The following is a 19,521-nucleotide window of genomic DNA, read 5'->3' on the forward strand; positions in this document are numbered from 1 at the left end:
TCATTTATTTTTCAATATATACAGGCAATAGCCACTTCAGAATTTAGCAGTTCAACCAAGATGAAGCTAAGTTGTAACTAGGATTATTCAGAGTTATTTCTCTGTACTCTAGAGATTATAAATTTAATACTTTAAGGGCGTACAATAAAAGCATAGGAACATTTTTAATATAAATGAATTCTCACACCCAGCCCTACATAATTAAGACAAAAAAGTCACATCAGTAAAATAATGCTTTTCCAAAAGACTCACTGTACTTCTTACTCCCAACATACACATTAATTTACTAACTCTCTACTAAAATCTTCATACAATAAATTGCAGAGAAATACCCATTGTTCACTTCTCTTGGTATTGCTTTCTGTTCTTCACCCTTTTCTATTCTTTCAAGCTTATCTGCATCCAGAAGTGTAAACTGATGAGCAGTGTAGCTTTTTTGTTTGTTTGTTTTTAACTTTTTAGAAGAATTTTGAAAGGAAGAATACTGATAGATAGACTTTAGATATTCCAAAGGTGATCTCTGTGCAATATTGTCTGTAGCCTGGGGAAAAGTATGTGCAGTAATTGTGATAAATTCTTGCAAGGGTATAATTTTAATTTCTGTTAAAAGAAAAAAAAAACAAGCAGGTGTCTTTTGTTGAGAGATGCTGTGACAGTCTCCTTGCACAACCTCAGCATTTCCTGCAATATGTGGAAAAGCTTGAGTGTGAGCCCAAGTTGTCTGTATGCTGGAATCGTTTGGTGCTTCTTGACCAAAACTGGAAAAAGCAACATGGCCTTCCCTCTCCTCAATCATGCTTTATTCTTCAGGAATTAGATACCTTAATTTGTCTAAAATAAGACAGAATTCTTCCCTATGTACTGATTAAAATGAGCTTCTGATCTAAGCCTGTCTGTAATTAAAAATGAGTATGTATGACTGTGAAAGATGCAGTGTTTTGGAGGTATCTCGAGAGTGCTGAATACTACAATGAGACTGAGCTCAGTGGAAATGATCAGCTGTGGCTGATGGGATGTGGCAAAAAGCACCAGTCTGTGGCACAGCATCTGGCTATAAAGCACTCCAGTGAGACGTGCTAAGGGAGGGGGGCACCATCACAAAACTGATTAAAGTTTCATTGGAAATATTACAAACATTTTGCTTAATCTTTCTTTGTGATGGTGTTGTATTCTGAATAGAGGCAATGGAATATTTCCTCCTCTTAAACTGGTGGAATTGGAAGGCAACGTGCAATCTGTGTCAATATCCTAACTGTACCAAATCAAACCTGTTTGCCAGATCAAGGAAGGGGTGCACCCCGTAATCCCTGCACAAGGTGCATGTGTCGTATATACGCGTTTATATACAGAAGTGCTCATAAACATACAGGAGGGGGGATAGAAATCAAATCCCGTAGAGAGACAATAAAGATGTTTTCAGCACGTTATTAGTATAAAATTATGTTTCAAGTGTAGTAATGCCTATTTTGGTGAATTATCGACTGTTTTGCTACTTTGACCAGATACAGCTTTCTAATAGATAGGAAGAGCAGACATCTGTAGATACTTGTCTTAAACTGTAACTGAAAACTAGAAGTGTAAGATTATTAATTGAACCTATTAGCTATCCTCTGATGCTTCATGAACAGTGTTTGAGATTGTAGACTTTGACCGACTGTAGATGAATATTTGTTGGTACAGAACTTCGTACAGGCATTGTGCCTCTTTCTCTATATCTGGCTGTGCTGCTAAGCATCATGCCTTCTTGGTTTTTATCTTCCCTTGTTTTTATTTATTTGCAGTTATACTTTCTTTGCTGTTTAATTCTAAATATTTATAGATGGCTGTATTTTCCCTTAGTAGGCACTTGGCTACTCTATATAAATTTATCTCCTTTATAAACTATCCCTTTTGGACCCTTCTATATTGCACGCAATCAGGTGTGAGTTAAACATGCTCAAACTGTAATCAGCTAGCCCAGAAGAAGGGAAAGGGGAAGGGAAAGGGAAGGGAAAGGAAAGGGAAAGGGAAAGGGAAAGGGAAAGCGAAAGCGAAAGCGAAAGCGAAAGCGAAAGGGAAGGAGGTTTTCTAGAGGAAAATCCATTCCTGTGCTACTTGAGCAGTTCCAGAGGTAACTGCTGCCCTGCCACCTGCTTGGCCGTATTTGCTCTGCTCAAGACCTGACCCCTGATGTGAACATGGCACGTGCAGGTAGGCTGCTCACAGTGCCCTGTGCGTATGTGTGTGAGACTGACCTTTGCTTGGAAATATCCACTGCAGGAGAAGGTACCTAATGATTCATGCTTGCTTACTTTAGTGACTATCAAGCTTTCCCTGCTTAGAGATTATCCCTGCTTTTAGAGTATTTGAGCTTGATTTGATTTAATATCAGGTTTACTATGCTGTAAGTCTAAATAAGAGCAGTGAAGTAAGATTGGAAATAACATCTGTGGGCAAAATCCCTGAAATGAATGGGAATAATTCCAAAAAGCTCTTGTGGTTTTTGGATCAATCCTCTGTCTATAAAGCTTAGGAGGAAATTGGCATGTGCATCCATTTGTCTATGCAGATGTCTATTTCAGTATTCATCAGAAACAATTGCACACATGGGCAACTATTTTCTCTCACAAATAGCGGTTACTGTGCGTATGGATTTTAGAGGAGTTTTTCAAAAATAGTCCCTATAATAAGATAACCAACTAGCATCTTCTACTTCAGTGGTGTTCTTCTGGAAGAGTAAATGCTGCCAGAGTTACCTAGCAGTTGTGAAATGCTTCTGAATATTAATAGTTATATATTGCTTCAAAAATTTGAAAGAAGTTAAAAGAGAAAATGATTGTGTGATAAACATGAAATATCAGTTAAAAGGTTAATTATTTTATTAGCATTAATACCTTCTAGATTTAGTTGCCTAAAAGCATAAAGATAACCCTCTAGCCATCTACAGTCTCTCTGGTCAACCAGACAGGGTAATATCACTCTGTGGGCTTTAGGGATGCTGTCCTAAGTCAGACATATAGTGGGAAACTGATTCTTTTTAGAGGTGTTTTTTTTTTCCACTCCAAGTAGCTTCAGGTCTCAGTAATGTGTCCTTTCTTTTTAGGATGAGCATAACATTATTAATTTTCTCCAGTATATTTACTGTTACACAATATTTTTCAATCAATCAGCTTATGTTTCTATAGAAGCCTTATCTTGCAGAACAAGGCAAGTAAAATGGAAATGCAGAAATCATCAAGAGCACAGATCTTAGTTGATTGGCTGTGGCCTTTGGTTCGTTATCACTGCAATGTGGAAAACTGAATCTATGATCTATGAATCCACGATCAGCTTGGTGGGTTTTTTTGCACAGATCTTAGTTGATTGGTTGTGATCTTTGGTTAATTGTCATTGCAGTGTGGGAAGCTGAATGTATGATCTAGAAATTCACGATCATCTTGGTGGTATTTTTTTCACAGATCTGAGTGAACTTAAGACAACATCCAATAACCTTTCATTGCGATGTAGGAAGCTGAATCTATGATCTATGAATCCATGATCAGCTTGGTGGTTTTTTTGCACAGATTGTAGTTGCCTGGATGTGGTCTCTGGTTCATTGTCACTGCAGTGTAGTAAGCTAAAAACATGTTCTATGAATCTGTGATCACCTTGGTGGTTTTTTTGCACAGATCTTAGTTGACTGGTGTGGTCTTTGGTTCATTGTCATTACATTGTAAGAAGCTGAATCTATGATCTATGAATCCACGATCAGCTTGTTTCTTTTTTTGTTTGTACAGATCTTAGTGAACCTAAGACCAGATCCAATAAACTGTCATTGCAACGTAGGAAGCTGAAGCTATGATCTATGAATCCATGATCAGCTTGGTGTTTTTTTTTGCACACATCTTAGCTGATTGGGTGTCGTCTTTGGTTTGTTGGCATTGCACTGTGGTAGGCTGAATGTATGATCTATGAATCCATGATAATCTTGGTGGTTTCTTTCGCACAGATCTTAGTTGATTGGAGGTAGTCTCTGGTTCATTGTCATTGCATTGTAAGAAGCTGAATCTATGATCAGGTTTTGTTTTTGTTTTTTTTTTTTCCCTCAGCTCCTAGTGAACTTAATACCACATCCAATAAACTGTCACTGCAGTGCAGTAAGCTAAATATATTATCTATGAATCCATGGTCATCTTGGTGGTTTTTTTTTGCTTGGCTGTGGTCTTTGGTATTGTCACTGCAATCCGGAAAGCTAAATCTATGATCATCCTGATTTTATTTATTTATTTATTTATTTATTTTGAGCTATCATTTGGATCAAAGAGTCACTTAGAAAATGAATTCTGCCTTGTAGTCAAACTGGGAAGTCACTGAAAGGTAATGGAAATAACAGCAATCTGTATGAGGTACTTTCCCCTGTAAGTTCAGGGAATGTTTGTGGCCTAGGACAGCAAGCATCTCTGTTACCTTGGTTCTTGTCTTGTTGCTGACCCAGCTGTTGTAAGGAGGGGAAACTGCTGGTACTGCAAGGCCTGAGAGCGTGTGTGCGCCCTGACTGAGCGGTCACACTGCACATATTGATGGATGGAGATCACAGGACCGTTGGTTCCCAATGACTCAAAAATATATTTCGTTTGGCTTCAAAGTCTGTAGAATTGAAATGAAAAAAAGAAAGCTCCCAGCTGCAATGATTGAATATGCTGATCAATGTGCAGATGATACATTTTTTTCTGTGTAATGCCTTCTCTCCAAAAATCGGAACAAGATGAGGCTTTGTATATCATTTTCTCTGTATATTTGCTGGAAGCACAAAGACCGCGTTGCATTTGTCATGCAGGCTGACAGAAAGCATATGGATGACGGTATTCCTTCTTGCAGGCAGTTGTGTTCAGATGACAGGACCAGAGAAAAATGGCCAAGCTGCTCTCATTTTTCATACTAGCTGCATTTGGCGTTTAATGACACAATTGCAGCAAATTGGTTCTATTACAGTGAATAGAGAAAGATATTCTATTTTGTAATGTTTGGAATGGCTGCTTATTTATATTTAACACTGCAAGGACAGGCTAGAAACTCTTCTCATTAGGAGTAATTTAAAATATACACAAAAATAGCAGATGCTCTACAAGGTGAAAGCTGTCCAAACCATTGTATATTCAGGGTGCCAAAATGACTATTTTATAAAATAGCTGTTTTGGGTTTTTGTTTTTGTTGCTGTTGTTGTTTTTCTTTTCCATTAAACAGATATTTTTCAGTATTTGGTATGTTCTGGATAGCTGATGTTCTGAAAGTTTTGGGGATTAAGAGATGGGAACCTCTCTTTAGATTCACTCGTGTTCCATCTGGAATGATTACTATGCTACCTCCACATAATAGCATAAATAACCTATGTGGGACTGAAGTACAGTGACAGTAGTGAATCTGAACTGAACAATCTGAAAGTGTGAAGAATTTCACACGGGGAAGCTCAGGCATCTCAAATTGTTTGGCCCATGAGCTTTCTAACAGTCAATTTATGAGATGATCCTTGAAATGTGGTAGCACCTATTTGCAATAAATGTTAAAACCATCTTGTATTCAGCAGGTTGTTAATATTGTGAGTGTAACAAGGAATCTCACCAAGAGGTAATGTGAGAAATAACACTGTCAGTGTTTCTGCGTACCCCCGTCCCTCAGAAGATCAGGGTAAGTAGTGCAGTGTGTGAGAAATTATAGCCCTTGTTCTCTTCTGTGTATGAGTTCAAAACATACCAAAACAGCAACACCTGCTGAAAAGCATATGCCTGCTACCAGGTACAGTACTACAGGCTTAATAATTATTTCTGGATTCTTTTCGTCTTAAATTAGAGCAAGTAAATTTTAAACACTTGGGATTTGAACCGACTAATAGAAAAAGGCTACAGGATTGCCACATATGTTCTGCTTTTTGATTTGTTTTCTGTTATGATTGGAATTGCTACTTCTATTAATGTAAGAGTTTTGGATTCTTTTAGCTGTCTCTAGTAAATAGATGGTAGCAATTTTATAGGATCCCTCACAGATAAAGGACATGCATTACACATTACACACATTACACTCTTACATGCTGTTGCACGCTCTTACATGTGTTTGCACGCTCCTGCACGCTGTTATGCATTCCTGCACGTGTTTGCACGCTGTTACACACGTTCGCATGCTCTAACACGCTATTGCACGCTCTTACACGCGATTCCATGCTCGTACATGTTCTTGCACGTGTTTGCATGCTTTTACACACTCTAGCACACTGTAATACGCGTTTCCACACTCTTACATGCCGTTGCACACTCTTACACGTGTTTGCATGCTCTTACACACGTTTGCACAATCTTGCACACTGTTACACACTGTTACATGCTGTTAGACACTGTTGCATGCTGCTGCACGCCTTTGCACACTCTTACACACCGTTGCATGCTGTTGCACGTTGTTGCACACTCTTACACGCCATTGCACGCCTTTGCAAACTGTTGCACGCTCTTGCATGCTCTTGCACGCTCTTACACGCCTTTGCACACTATTGCACGCGTTTGCACACTGTTGCATGCATTTGCACGCCTTTGCATGCGCTTACATGCCGTTGCACGCGTTTGCACGCTCTTGCACGCTCTTACGCGATGTTGCACGCCGTTGCACGCTCTTCCACACCGTTGCACGCCTTTGCACACCTTTGCACGCCGTTGCACGCTCTTACACGCCGTTGCACGCTCTTACACGCCGTTACACGCCTTTGCACGCTCTTGCACGCCTTTGCACGCTCTTACACACCGTTACACACCTTTGCACGCTCTTGCACGCCTTTGCACGCTCTTGCACGCCTTTGCACGCCTTTGCATGCTCTTGCACGCCGTTGCACGCCTTTGCACGCCCTTGCACGCCGTTACACGCCTTTGCACGCTCTTGCATGCCTTTGCACGCTCTTGCACGCCGTTGCACAACTTTGCACGCCATTGCATGCCGTTGCACGCTCTTGCACGCCGTTGCACGCTCTTACACACCGTTACACACCGTTGCACGCCTTTGCACGCTCTTGCACGCCGTTGCACGCCGTTGCACGCCTTTGCATGCTCTTGCACACCTTTGCACGCTCTTCCACGCCGTTGCATGCTCTTGCACACCGTTACACACCTTTGCACGCTCTAGCACGCCGTTACACACCTTTGCACGCTCTTGCACGCCGTTGCACGCTCTTGCACGCCGTTACACGCTCTTGCACGAAGTTGCACAACTTTGCACGCCGTTGCACGCTCTTGCACGCTCTTGCACGCCTTTGCACGCCGTTGCACGCTCTTGCACACTGTTACACGCCGTTGCACGCTCTTGCATGCCGTTGCACGCTCTTGCACGCCGTTGCACGCCATTGCACGCTCTTGCACACTGTTACACGCTCTTGCACGCTCTTGCACGCCATTGCACGCTCTTGCACACCTTTGCACGCTCTTCCACGCCGTTGCATGCTCTTGCACACCGTTACACACCTTTGCACGCTCTAGCACGCCGTTACACACCTTTGCACGCTCTTGCACGCCGTTGCACGCTCTTGCACGCCGTTGCACGCTCTTGCACGCCGTTGCACAACTTTGCACGCTCTTGCACGCCTTTGCACGCCGTTGCACACTCTTGCACACTGTTACACACCTTTGCACGCTCTTGCACGCCGTTGCACGCCGTTGCACGCTCTTGCACGCCGTTGCACGCTCTTGTACGCCGTTACACGCTCTTGCACGCCGTTGCACGCTCTTGCACGCCGTTGCACGCTCTTGCACACTGTTACACACCTTTGCACGCTGTTGCACGCCGTTGCACGCCGTTGCACGCTGTTAAACACCTGTAAGAGTAATGCATGGCGTGCAACGGCGTGCAAAGGCGTGCAAGAGCGTGCAAAGGTGTGTAACAGTGTGCAAGAGCGTGTAACAGTGTGCAAGAGCGTGCAACGGTGTGCAAGAGCGTGCAACGGCATGCAAGAGCGTGCAAAGGTGTGCAACGGCGTGCAAGAGCGTGCAACGGCGTGCAAGAGTGTGCAACAGCGTGCAACGGCGTGCAACAGCATGCAAGAGCATGCAAAGGTGTGTAACAGTGTGCAAGAGCGTGCAACGGCGTGCAACGGCGTGCAAGAGCGTGCAACGGCGTGCAAGAGTGTGCAACAGCGTGCAACGGCGTGCAACAGCATGCAAGAGCATGCAAAGGTGTGTAACAGTGTGCAAGAGCGTGCAAAGGTGTGCAACGGCGTGCAAGAGCGTGCAACAGCGTGCAAAGGCGTGCAAAGTTGTGTAACAGTGTGCAAGAGCGTGCAACGGCGTGCAACGGCGTGCAAGAGCGTGCAACGGCGTGCAACGGCGTGCAAAGTTGTGTAACAGTGTGCAAGAGCGTGCAACGGCGTGCAAAGGCGTGCAAGAGCGTGCAACGGCGTGCAAAGGCGTGCAACGGCGTGCAAGAGCATGCAAAGGCGTGCAACAGCGTGCAAGAGCGTGCAAAGGCGTGCAAGAGCGTGCAACGGCGTGCAACGGCGTGCAACGGCGTGCAACGGCGTGCAAGAGCATGCAACGACGTGCAACAGCGTGCAACAGCGTGCAGTGTCGTGCAACGGCGTGCAAGAGCGTGCAAAGGTGTGTAATGGCATGCAAGAGCGTGCGAAGGCGTGGAAGAGTGTGCAACGGCTTGCAAGAGCGTGTAAAGGTGTGCAACAGCGTGCAAGACCGTGTAACGGTGTGTAAGAGCGTTCAAACGTGTGCAACGGTGTGCAAGAATGTGCAAAGGCATGCAGCGGCGTGTAAGAGCGTGCAACCGCGTCCAACAGCGTGCAAAGGCGTGCAAGAGCATGCAAAGGCGTGCAACGGTGTGCAGCAGCGTGCAACGGTGTGCAAGAGCGTGCAAAGGCGTGCAACGGTGTGTAAGAGCGTGTAAAGGTGTGCAACGGCGTGTAAGAGCGTGCAAAGGCGTGCAAGAGCGTGCAACGGCGTTTAAGAGCGTGCAAAGGCCTGTAAGAGTGTGCAAATGCGTGTAAGAGTGCAACTGCATGTAAGAGTGTTCTAACTCGTGTAAAAGTGTGTTGGACCATTTTAAGAGCGTGCAGATGTGTGCAAGACCGTGCAAATGTGTGTAAGGGCGTGTAAGAGCCTGCAAAAGAATTCAAGAGTATGCAAATGCTTACAGCAGCATGTAAGAGCGTGCAAAGTTGTGAAAGGCATGTAAGCACATGGAAAGGTGTGTAAGTGCGTGTACCAGTGTCCACAGGTGTTGAATGATGTGTAAAGGTGTGTTTGTTCATGTAAGTGCATGTAAAGATGTGTAAGCGTGTGAAGGGGTGTAAATGAGTGTAAGCACGTGTATGTGTGTGTCAAGCTGTGTAAGCGTGTTTAAAGTTGTGTGCAGGCATTGAAGCACCTGTAAGCACATGTAAAGGTGTATGCGTCTGTAAAGGCGAGTAAAGGCATGCATGCAATCTCGTGTATGTCCGTGAAAGCGCGCGTATAGGTGTGTAAAGGCTTGTAAGAGCGTGTGAGCACATGTAAACACGTGTAAAGGCATGTAAGCACAAATCATGTCACTGCGGCAAATACCCACCCAGGAGAAAAAATGTAAGTTAACGTTTTGCTACCCACCTGTCTCAACACTTAGACGAAGTTTAAGTTGCCAAAACAAAAGCTATTAGAGAATATAGTTTATTTTACATGGGTACTTCTAAGCAAACAACAAAAGAAGAAAAGCTTGCAGTGCAGTCAATGATTGCTAGGTTGAATATATCTGATTGGGTCTCTTCACCTTGGGAAAACTTGAATGAATACGCTCCCTCAAAAAACTTGTCAAGAGAAGTGGAATTTCTCATTTATTCAGTTGTGCTTCCTGAATTAGCCCACAGTGTCAAGCTCTCATCTCCCATCTACCTTTGTCTTTTTCAGGCTTTTCAATGGATGCACTGATCTGCTCGTCAATTGCACCTGCTCAGGGCTACATAACGCTCTGGAGACATTTCCAAAGATGACTCTACCACAAGACAATAGAGGCTGGCATCAAGTAGAAAAACATCAGTTGCAAAGGCTTCTTACCCATACTTACCTTTCAAAATAACATTCTTTGGCTGCAATCGATGTTAGCAACCTGGCACCCACAGCAACGATCTCCAAGACACAGGGCTTTGTTGAGTATAGTCTCACTGAGCATGCTGTGCATCTTGGCAGTTGTTAGCAAAGGAGATCTCTCTCTTCCTCTCTCTCTCTCATCACTGTTAAGAAAGAAAGATTTTGTCAGATGTCATGAATCCACTGGATCTATAGTATTAAAACACAACGCTAAGCAAGGCACTTAGCCTTTCTTGTCATTGCAGTTGAGTAGAAAATAGTCTGGAACTGTTTAGTCCACCTGGTTATTCCACTGTCATAGTGGGAAATGTGGATAAACACATGGTCTTCCGGAGGTAAAGCCATACTGCACCACTGATGTAAATACTTCTTTCTCTGCCTTTTCTGAGGACCAATTATTTCATCTTTTCACATCATTCGACTGAAGGTGTTTGGTTTCGTACATACCTTTGATTTGCAGATGCAATCCTGAGACACAACAGCAGTAAATGAACGACGTTCCCTCCCACAGCAACGGAATTCCACAGACTACCATGTAGGTAATTCTTATTGGCATTTAAGTATTAAATTAACTGCTCAAGTATGTGCCTAACAGACAAATCACATTAATGAGCACATGCGCTGGCAAGACGTCAATTAAAGTTCAACTAAATTACTTTGCTTATTCATAGCTTCAGAAATTAGGGGCATGATTAATCCTCATAGCTCCCAGACTGCAAATATCTATAATGATTACAACAATATTTTACAGCATGCTACCAACACTTTTAAAAGAATTTTCATACTGTCCTTTGTTGTTTTTTTTTTTTTCCTGGGGAGACAAGAGGCTTTCAATAAAGTATTTTGACACATGTTTCCCGTAATTTGTTTGTGGAACCACATAAATATTTATAAACACTTAAACTACGCTTTCAAGAATTCTCGCCAAACCTTTTGTGTCTCAAATCTTGAAGTTACTCCATTCTTTCTTTTTCCCCTTCCCAGTTTCCAATACATTAGAAACAAAAGAGATTAAAGGGACAGTAGGTGTTCTTAGGTTAAGTAACATCTCATTCCCAAACAGCACACGGAACAGCTGATTGCTGGGAGGGAAACACTTCCCATCTCCATAGCCACCCTGTTATCCAGTTAGTGCCTCCAAGTACTGGAGCTACCTGCTTTCTAAGCTATTACCAAATACGAGATGAATTTCTGATGCAGAGCTCTGATAACAGTCTCGATAACCTGTCTCGAGGCTGGGAAATACCGGACGTGTCGTAAGAACAATTTTTAGTCTAGAGGTCTGTGAGCTCACCCTCCAGCAGGGTGTCTCCCCAGAGGAACAGAGAGCATTCTCCCATTAAGACTTTATATAGTGGTAGAGGAAAAAGTGAATAAATTATATTACATAAAGTGAAATCAAAGATATCGCTGCAGTATAACTGCAATACCCCAGATAGCGCTAAGTAGCTTCTTTGCCAGTTAATTACTTTGAGACTACATTAACTTTTGTGAACGCTGAAAGTGTCTGTCACCATGGCATGCACATGTGAAATCTGCAGACGTCTCAGAATGGAGCAATAAAAAGAAGCCAGACTGTTACCTTTCCCTCAGAATAATCTCGTTTTATACCTCTTATTTTTTCCAGTCTCGTTTCTCCTCCTCTTGCCCTATGACGACTCTGTAAAATAAATAAATAAAGTAATATTTACTTGAACTGCTGTAATAAGGCATGGCTTACAGTTTGGTCCTATTCTTTTTCGTTCAAGACAGAATAAAAAGTTGACAATTTCTGGGTACATTCTTTTTTTTTTAATGAGAGAAGGGGAAAAAGTATGAATGGTTTGCAGATTAGAAATTCAAATGCAAACGTATGAAAGTCATCCATCAACGTTACTGCATCATGTTCATCCACAGTCTAAAATGAGTACAGTGCAGACTGTAACAGCTCAGGAATTTTAACAAAGGATTCCAGGACTGGCCAGACAAGAAGCAGATGAAGGCAAAAATTCAGATTTAAACAGAAAATGTCTCAGTGCAGTAGAACAATGTGAGGGCTGTCCTGGACTACAGACATGCTTCTTTAGAAAATGATAGAAAAAAAGAAGTGCAAAAACTAACTGTACCAAGTAACAATTGACATGCTGAAACTGTAGAGATACGGAGACAAAGAAATGGTTGCTCATAATAAAGCTATGCAAAAATGAAATTTGAACAAGTAAAAAACCAACATCCTGGAATGTCTGAAATGCCACTTCCATATAGTAATTTCTATGGTTATCAAAAAGGAGGACATATAGAAACATCAGAGAAAAAAATATAACATGCAAAGAAAACTATACTTAACTTTGTACAAACCATCACAGTACATGGACTTATGGACCAGTGTATTCTTCCAAAGATTTTCAGACAGACATTCTACATGCAAAACACTAAATGGTATTGTTGGCTTGTTGCATATTACTTTCCAACCCAAGCCAATGGATTTAGTGAACCTTTGATATCACGTCTTAATATTAGGTAATGAAAGATTGTGACTATGCTACACTTGTTACCATCAGCTTTTCTCATTTGACAAGGTCTTCAGTCTCCCAAATACTGCCATCGCTCAAATTCCACGCACATACACAAACTCAGTTCCAAAACCAACAACACGCGATCACTGTCTCAGTCCCAACGTAGCACAGATGCCCACCACGGCATGTGCAGGACCCTCTATGAGACTGCACTCTGGACTTCCTTTCCTAGGCTTTTCCTTATTGTAATCCTTACGTTGATTTGGCAAACGCACAAGAAAGTGTACTGCATGGGACTGGTGTGGTAGGAATACGCACCCACCCAGCTCTAACAAAACCATAACGAGATGGGAATTGCCACATGAGAGCTAAGATGGGAAAAAGAAATTTCAGCAGGCCAAGAACAATAACTTGGGACAACCTTAAAACCAGAAAAGATTATTTTTTTCTCCCATCTACTTCCTTAACAGACTAACATTTAAACCAAGAAGATCTCCTCAAAAAGGAAAAGCAATAAATATCAATTTAATGTTATTTTTGATAGTTGAAATTCAACTCATTTAATCCTCTTGTTATCTTCTGTGTGTTTTGTTTGTTTCTATTTATTTACATTTCTTTACATTACAGGAAAATTAGTATAGTACACATTTCCTCATTATTTTTCTAGTGTATTGCCACTGGTCTAGGCAGGCTGAGGTCTCTGCAGTGAAAGCAGCATTAACTGATTACAGGACCAGGGCATACAATAAACTGGTGGGATTGATGCTGAATGTGAATGTAATGACATCACGCCCACAGTGCTGCAAGTATGATTTTTACCTGACTCAATGTGCTGCTTCTCACTTTATAATTAGAAGCTAGATTTATTATTACATGCTATTGAGAAGGCCAACACCTCTCATGGTTTCACTTAGAAGTTCCTTACAGAGACCTATGGAGTACCTCATCCAAAGACAAGTCTGTGCATGGCTCACTGCAGAACGTGTTGGGATAATGAGAAATCACTACAGCTTTTTTGAATACACGCCAAGTACGTTTTGGCTCTCAATGTTAAAAAGGCAAATTTCAGGCTCTCTTCTATGCTGTGAAGAAGCTTAAGGGAAATGGCTTTTCTAACAGTAGGCTCAGAACTAAGTTTCCCATAAAATATTCAGCTGAGTTCAAACTGATTTTTTCTTCTTTATAATGTTGCATAATATCTGAAAATGCCTGCTTATTTGGAGGTTATGTTGCTACGCAACAGCGTCACCTTTCTTGCCTGCTTGTGATGATGAGCAGGTGGTAATTCCCCCTAAATGTTTTAACCAAACTTGCAAGCAACAACAAAATAGGTAGAAAACTGTTTTCCTGTTGCTTTCATAAGGACAAGCTTATTTCAGCTAACCTGAATTCTTTTTTCAAGTGGCATGGTGTTCTCTTAGGCACGCAGACTCGTGAAAAAACAGAAAGCCCAAGTTTAAGTTTCACAAAGACACAAAAAATATCCAAAGAAGTTGAAAAGAAAGGAGCTGTGCAGCACAGCCCAATCGTGTGTATGGCACAGGCCTGATATTAGCAGAGGGAGAATCAAAAACCTCATTTCTGAGAGGCATTATGCATGTGTTTACCCAACTATTTAATAAACCATAGAAAATGAGGGGCAAGTTACTTAGGAGATAAATGAAAGGCCACGTGAAAGCATTTGACAATGCCTCAGTACCAATTTTATGCCTCTGTTACAGTGCTGGTATACGATATTTACTAAAACCTGTACAAGATTTGCAGCTCACAGGACTGGAGAATAATACAAGCCTCTTGATAAACTCACTAAAAGCCTTTGCTCTTCCCATTCAGTACTCTCCGCTATCTTTTTAGCATGTCCATTTCTCCCTTTTTAAGACAATACTGGATATACAGATCGAGTGCTGCACTGCTGTGCATTCTTTTACACAGCCATAACACAATCCATGACTGTAACCAATTTTTTTCTTTCAGCCAGTCCGTAACACTTTGCTTTTCTGGTTCTCTGCCTCTCCCTGTCTGCTTCCTTCTGCCTGCTCTAATCTCAGTCAGGTTTCATAGCCTCAGCCTCCGGGTCTTTTGCCTGACACGCCGCTCTATCCTCTCCATCACCTCTCACGCTATCATTTTTGCTTAGTAAAGGAATGATTGGCACAAGAAAAAAGAAAAATGAGGAAATCAGAGACAATATTTTTTCCACAAAAGAGAGACCAGAGACTTCTAAAGCAATCTATGTGGTACACTGTTAATTCAAATTCATGTAAGTGACCTTAAATTGGCTGGATTACAAATCAAGAAGCAAAAATAGAATAGCTCAGTTCCTCCTTTGTTATGGAAATACTCTCTGCATGAAAAAAGTTTATGATAAGCTGGCCTGTGACCTTTGTGAGTATTGCTCTGCAATATGAGAATTCACTAGCGAAAAATCAGATTTTCAGTGCTTGCTACTTATAACTCTATCTGAAGGCACACAAAACTACATGTGAACCTTTAAACATTACTGAAAACTTGAAATTGTAGGAAAAACCCACAAAAAATACCAAACTCGCTCAAAACAAATTCAAAACAGCAACCCAACACTGAAAACATTTCTTCCGTTACATCTGAAATTATTATTAACACAGTAAAGTCAGTAGTTTCTGGTTTCTCATCTCTGCCTAAATCTGTACAGTTAAACAGTACTGCATAGATTTATTCCATCAAGTTTGGATATTGTAGCCATGAGTGCACCGTGGGCAAAATTTAAGCAAATGATTACACAGCCATATTCAGAAAATCTGAATAAATGAAGGAAGGAGGAACTCCTCAGATGGCCTTCTGCAGTACGGAAGTACCAAGATGGACTAAATTAAAGATTCAAAGCACCACACTTCTGCTTCATCCAACATGAATACGTGCATTATCTTTAACCTTATTTGGTTGTGTTTATCTTTGTGTCAGTGTGCATATCAATATTTTCTCTAAGTTTCTGACTGTGTCACTGGTTCACAGAGTGTGAATTTTTTCCATTTCAACGCATTACCTGTCTGCTTTACTTCATGCCAGTTGTTTGCTTCACAAAGAAGAGTTCCTGATGGCTTGCTACAAATGAACGCTGGAGATAACCACAAATAACAAGGCTGAGACTGGACCAGCTTTTCTGGTTCTGCTACATTAACAGCACACAGAAATCTTTATTTCTTTTGGCTAAACAAGAGTTTGGACAGGTAGTTTAAAAAGGTGCTCGTCTAATTTCTCTGCAGCTCTTCAACTGAACACAGACCGTGAGCCATGTAGCTGGATAAAAAGATTTTCAGGGAAACACAGAATTCCACTCTCTGGTATTTACTCAAAATAAAGGACTGGAACTCATTACTTTAAATGTTCATTATCTGTGAGATGGCTTCTGGAATACTTGCAGAAAGAAGGCGATGCTGCTGTGCCACCTCACCCTAACGTTCCACCAGGCACGAGCACAGGTAAATACTTTTCCTGGATTATGAACACCACAGAAACTGGGCTTCATCATAGGCAGAGCATCGTATTTCAAGTCTGTTCTCTGCAGTAGGACTCCTGATGGGAGATTGGTATTGGAAGCATCAATACTATTTGTGATACCTCGAGGTTGCTACGTTCATTGATCGCTCTGAATGTTAATGGTCATTTAATCGCATGTGCGATGCAGCGGCAAGCATTCTGTAAAGGTTAACGAAGCCTTTAGGCAATTATGATCCTTACAAAATTCCCTGACCTTTGCATAAAAATTTGTTCCTCTAAAATATTGCTACTGACAGTGTGTGTTTCACTGAGGAGGGAAAGTCCCTGCCTTTGTAACTGCTGGGTGTGGAGATGGAGGCAGAGAGTGAAAGAGACACTGGAGTAAAGCATCATTAGACTTCTCGCAACATACACGCAGAATTAATACTCACAGAAAGCATTCATTAAAATAGATCAGAAACGCTTTCAGAAAATGGAGGCCCAAAATTCACTGGCAGCGTTTGGGAAAGAAATGTGTAGTGTTGGTACGTCTCAGGGATACAATTCAAGAGGAGGACTGCAGTTCTCCCACGCACACAAAAGGTTTGCTAAAGCTGCCACAACACACACAGATAGAGAGATGGCTGGAGAAGCAAGCTGAAAAGCACGCTCAGAACTGTGTCAGTGAAGTGACTCCAGTGATTGCCCTCGTCAACCCTATGTTTTCCTAGTGGTTGTGGAGAACACCACTGTGTCTAGATTAACATTGTTAAGATGTACAGATGTACAGATTGTATGTTCCATACAGATGTACAGATTGAGTTCCAGAGCATACTGCAGTCCCAGCTGGACTGTACTGTTAGCATATGACAAACACCTTAAGAAGGAGTAAGGAACACTCATGAGGAGCAGTAAGCCTAAATGGAAACTTAAAGCCATTACATTAAAATCTGCAGATCTCAGCACAGCCCAGGTAAGACACGTTCAAATTACAGACAACTAGTTCGCTGTACATACCATCTAGGCACAGAGGCAGTCAGAATGCCCAACTCTATGGCTCCTAGCTTCAGAATACAGCACTCGCTGAGTTCTCAGGACCCAGATCAAGGAGTGCTGATGTAGGAATTGGCAGAACACCCTAGAGAAAACAAGCACAATATAATTTCTTTTTCTTAGCATTAATATAATGTGGTGGGAAGGTGGGAATAATAATATAAGGTGGGAAAGAAGGTACTAAGTTATAACTTTTGCACTGAGGCAGGAGGTAGAATACTGTGTTAATAACCTACACTATGCAAATTTTATCATTTGAGTACGTTTCTCTGAATGCTGGCAAACCAGAGCAAGTGCCAGGAGAGCTGACCCTTTCCCATCCCCTGGGAAGTGCTGGTGTCTCAGACTTCCAGGGCTGGGTGCTCAGTGCTCCTTTAGGCCTGTGCTGTTCATCATCAAGTGTAGCACACTTGTTCTGCAATGATCCTGTCATTTGTTCTTTCATTTAAACTGTAGCACACAGAAAACAAAGCAACAAATCTATAGGACTGCATTTTTTTCCCCAGTTGGTCTTAGTTCATGGTAATTATATTTCTTCATAATAAGACAGCAATATTTAGTATCTAACGCTGCTTACACAATCGTCATTTTAAACATATTAAATCCCTTCTGAAAATAACAATAATAATACATTTATTTCCAGCCTCACTAATCTAGTCGGCAGCTGAAAGGCACACTGATAGCTGACCAGCAAGCTGAATGTTTCTAGTTCTAAAGGTTCAATGTTTGCAACTCTAGTCTGTGACACAACTGGAAAACTTATTTCCTACGGAAACTGTCTGAGCTGCAGATGACTGACTTTTGTTCTGGGCTATGGGACTTACATAAGATTTCTGTCACAAAACAGCATTTTGGCTAAAGGAGGGAGCAGAGACCACGCATTGGCTGCTCAACAGATGCAGCTGTAAGGCAACCCTCCCTGGTAAAGCTCTCAATAAAATGCTGTCATCGTTGATACATGCCAGACTGAGTCCTCCTCAGCTAAGGAGGTGCCTTTTAGTTGTCCCATGTAATTCACCTCCTACCTTGCTAGTGCCAGCAGAGAGAAGCATTTGAAGACCATTTTGTTCCATGCATCCTTTGGAGCAGCAGAAGTTAGAGGAGGAGGAAAGCACATCAGTGAGGGAACTGAAAAATACAAGGCAGAAGCTTTATCTATGCCAAATATTTTTAGCTCACAGCTGTGAAAAAAGGAGGGCAAGTTTTTTTGTGCACATACCTCTGCTTGCGAAGAAGAGAGAAACTGAGCTGCACAGGTAATCTCTCTGGTCCCTCAGCCAATCAGATACCGTGCAAAAGTTTTCAGAACTTACAGGTTTGGGCTCTTAGGTAGTTGCAGATATACTTCTGGGAAGACGATGCACGAGCTGCAAGAAACAAGCTATTATCACACTGTGTGCTTTGTATGTCCATGATAGCATGAATTTTTATGATGAAGACAATGATTGGCAAATTTGAGGCATGCTTTAACAAAACATTTCATTCACATGGTGAAATATAATTCCCAAGGCTAAATGCTCTCAGTGTTCTTTCTTTTTGCTAAGAAATTTTCTAAGAAGAGAGAACCTCAGGTTAAAGAAATCCTCGCTGACAGCTTATCTGGTTGGCTGGACCTTTCTGAGCCACTTTATGAATGTGCACGGTTGAAACCCTTAAAATCCCGCAACCTTTAAGGGTGTTTTGCCCAGCGTATTCCTCTTCTGCCTCCAGAGAGCTAACCCTAAGCTTGGCCAGGTAACATACTTCACACTTAAAATCACAGAATTGTTCGAATTGGAAAGGACATACAGAGGGCATCAAGTCCAACCTCCCCGCAATGAACAGGGACACTCACAGCTCAGAGTACTCAGATCCCCATCCAGTCTTACCCTGATTGTCTGGGGACGGAGTATACACCACCTCTCTGAGCACCTCCGTGTTTTCCATCCAGAGCACTGTGTACAACCTGACTGACATTCTCTTCATTTGTAGATCCCAAAGTATGGAAGCACGGAAACAACTGGGTTTGAAGCTCTGAAGTATGCCAAGCCTGTGCAGTACCACCAAGCTGTACTGCAAGCATCACTCACAGCTCCATCTTCTTCCTCTGACGTGCTGCAAAATGGCTCCACTCCTGTGCATACAAAAGCAAAGCCCTCAAATACTTCTCGCCACCTTTTGCTTGCGCAGTTTCCATTTACCCACTGAGAATCTGTTAATGCTTATTGAGCTCCTCTAGCTTCAGTGATCAGGGCTTTTGAAAGATGAGACACTGCTCAGCTGCAAACCATTTACTATTTACTTTAGGATTTATTTGGTATTTGATAGAAAAAATTTAAACTCTATTGAATATTCAGTAAATTTGCTACTTGCAACTACTATTGAAAACTCAGTCCTACCAACTAAACTAAGATCCATTTTCAGAATGGTGAGAAACCAGGGGCTTTTACAGCTTGTCGCTCCCCAGATTTTTCTTCCAGTTA

The 19,521-nt window shown here is 42.0% G+C and overlaps 2 long non-coding RNA genes across 2 annotated transcripts in view; one reads left to right on the plus strand and one right to left on the minus strand.

The window, feature by feature from the left end:
- Window positions 1-9,988, plus strand: part of LOC125697153 (uncharacterized) — a 124,740-nt gene extending 114,752 nt beyond the window's left edge. Inside the window, exons 8-9 of the long non-coding RNA XR_007378696.1 lie at window positions 5,540-5,643; window positions 9,876-9,988. This is a non-coding gene — a long non-coding RNA (uncharacterized LOC125697153). The remainder of the gene's footprint in view (window positions 1-5,539; window positions 5,644-9,875) is intronic.
- Window positions 9,989-10,087: 99 nt separating this feature from the next.
- Window positions 10,088-19,156, minus strand: LOC125697156 (uncharacterized). The gene is made up of 6 exons (XR_007378701.1): window positions 18,928-19,156; window positions 18,279-18,426; window positions 18,085-18,187; window positions 17,024-17,144; window positions 11,667-11,715; window positions 10,088-10,198 (listed from the first exon to the last, which is right to left on the minus strand). It is a non-coding gene; the product is annotated as an uncharacterized LOC125697156 (long non-coding RNA).
- Between the last annotated feature and the right edge of the window lie 365 nt (window positions 19,157-19,521).

Source organism: Lagopus muta, chromosome 8 (genome assembly GCF_023343835.1).
Source record: "Lagopus muta isolate bLagMut1 chromosome 8, bLagMut1 primary, whole genome shotgun sequence".
Lineage (NCBI taxonomy): Eukaryota > Metazoa > Chordata > Aves > Galliformes > Phasianidae > Lagopus > Lagopus muta.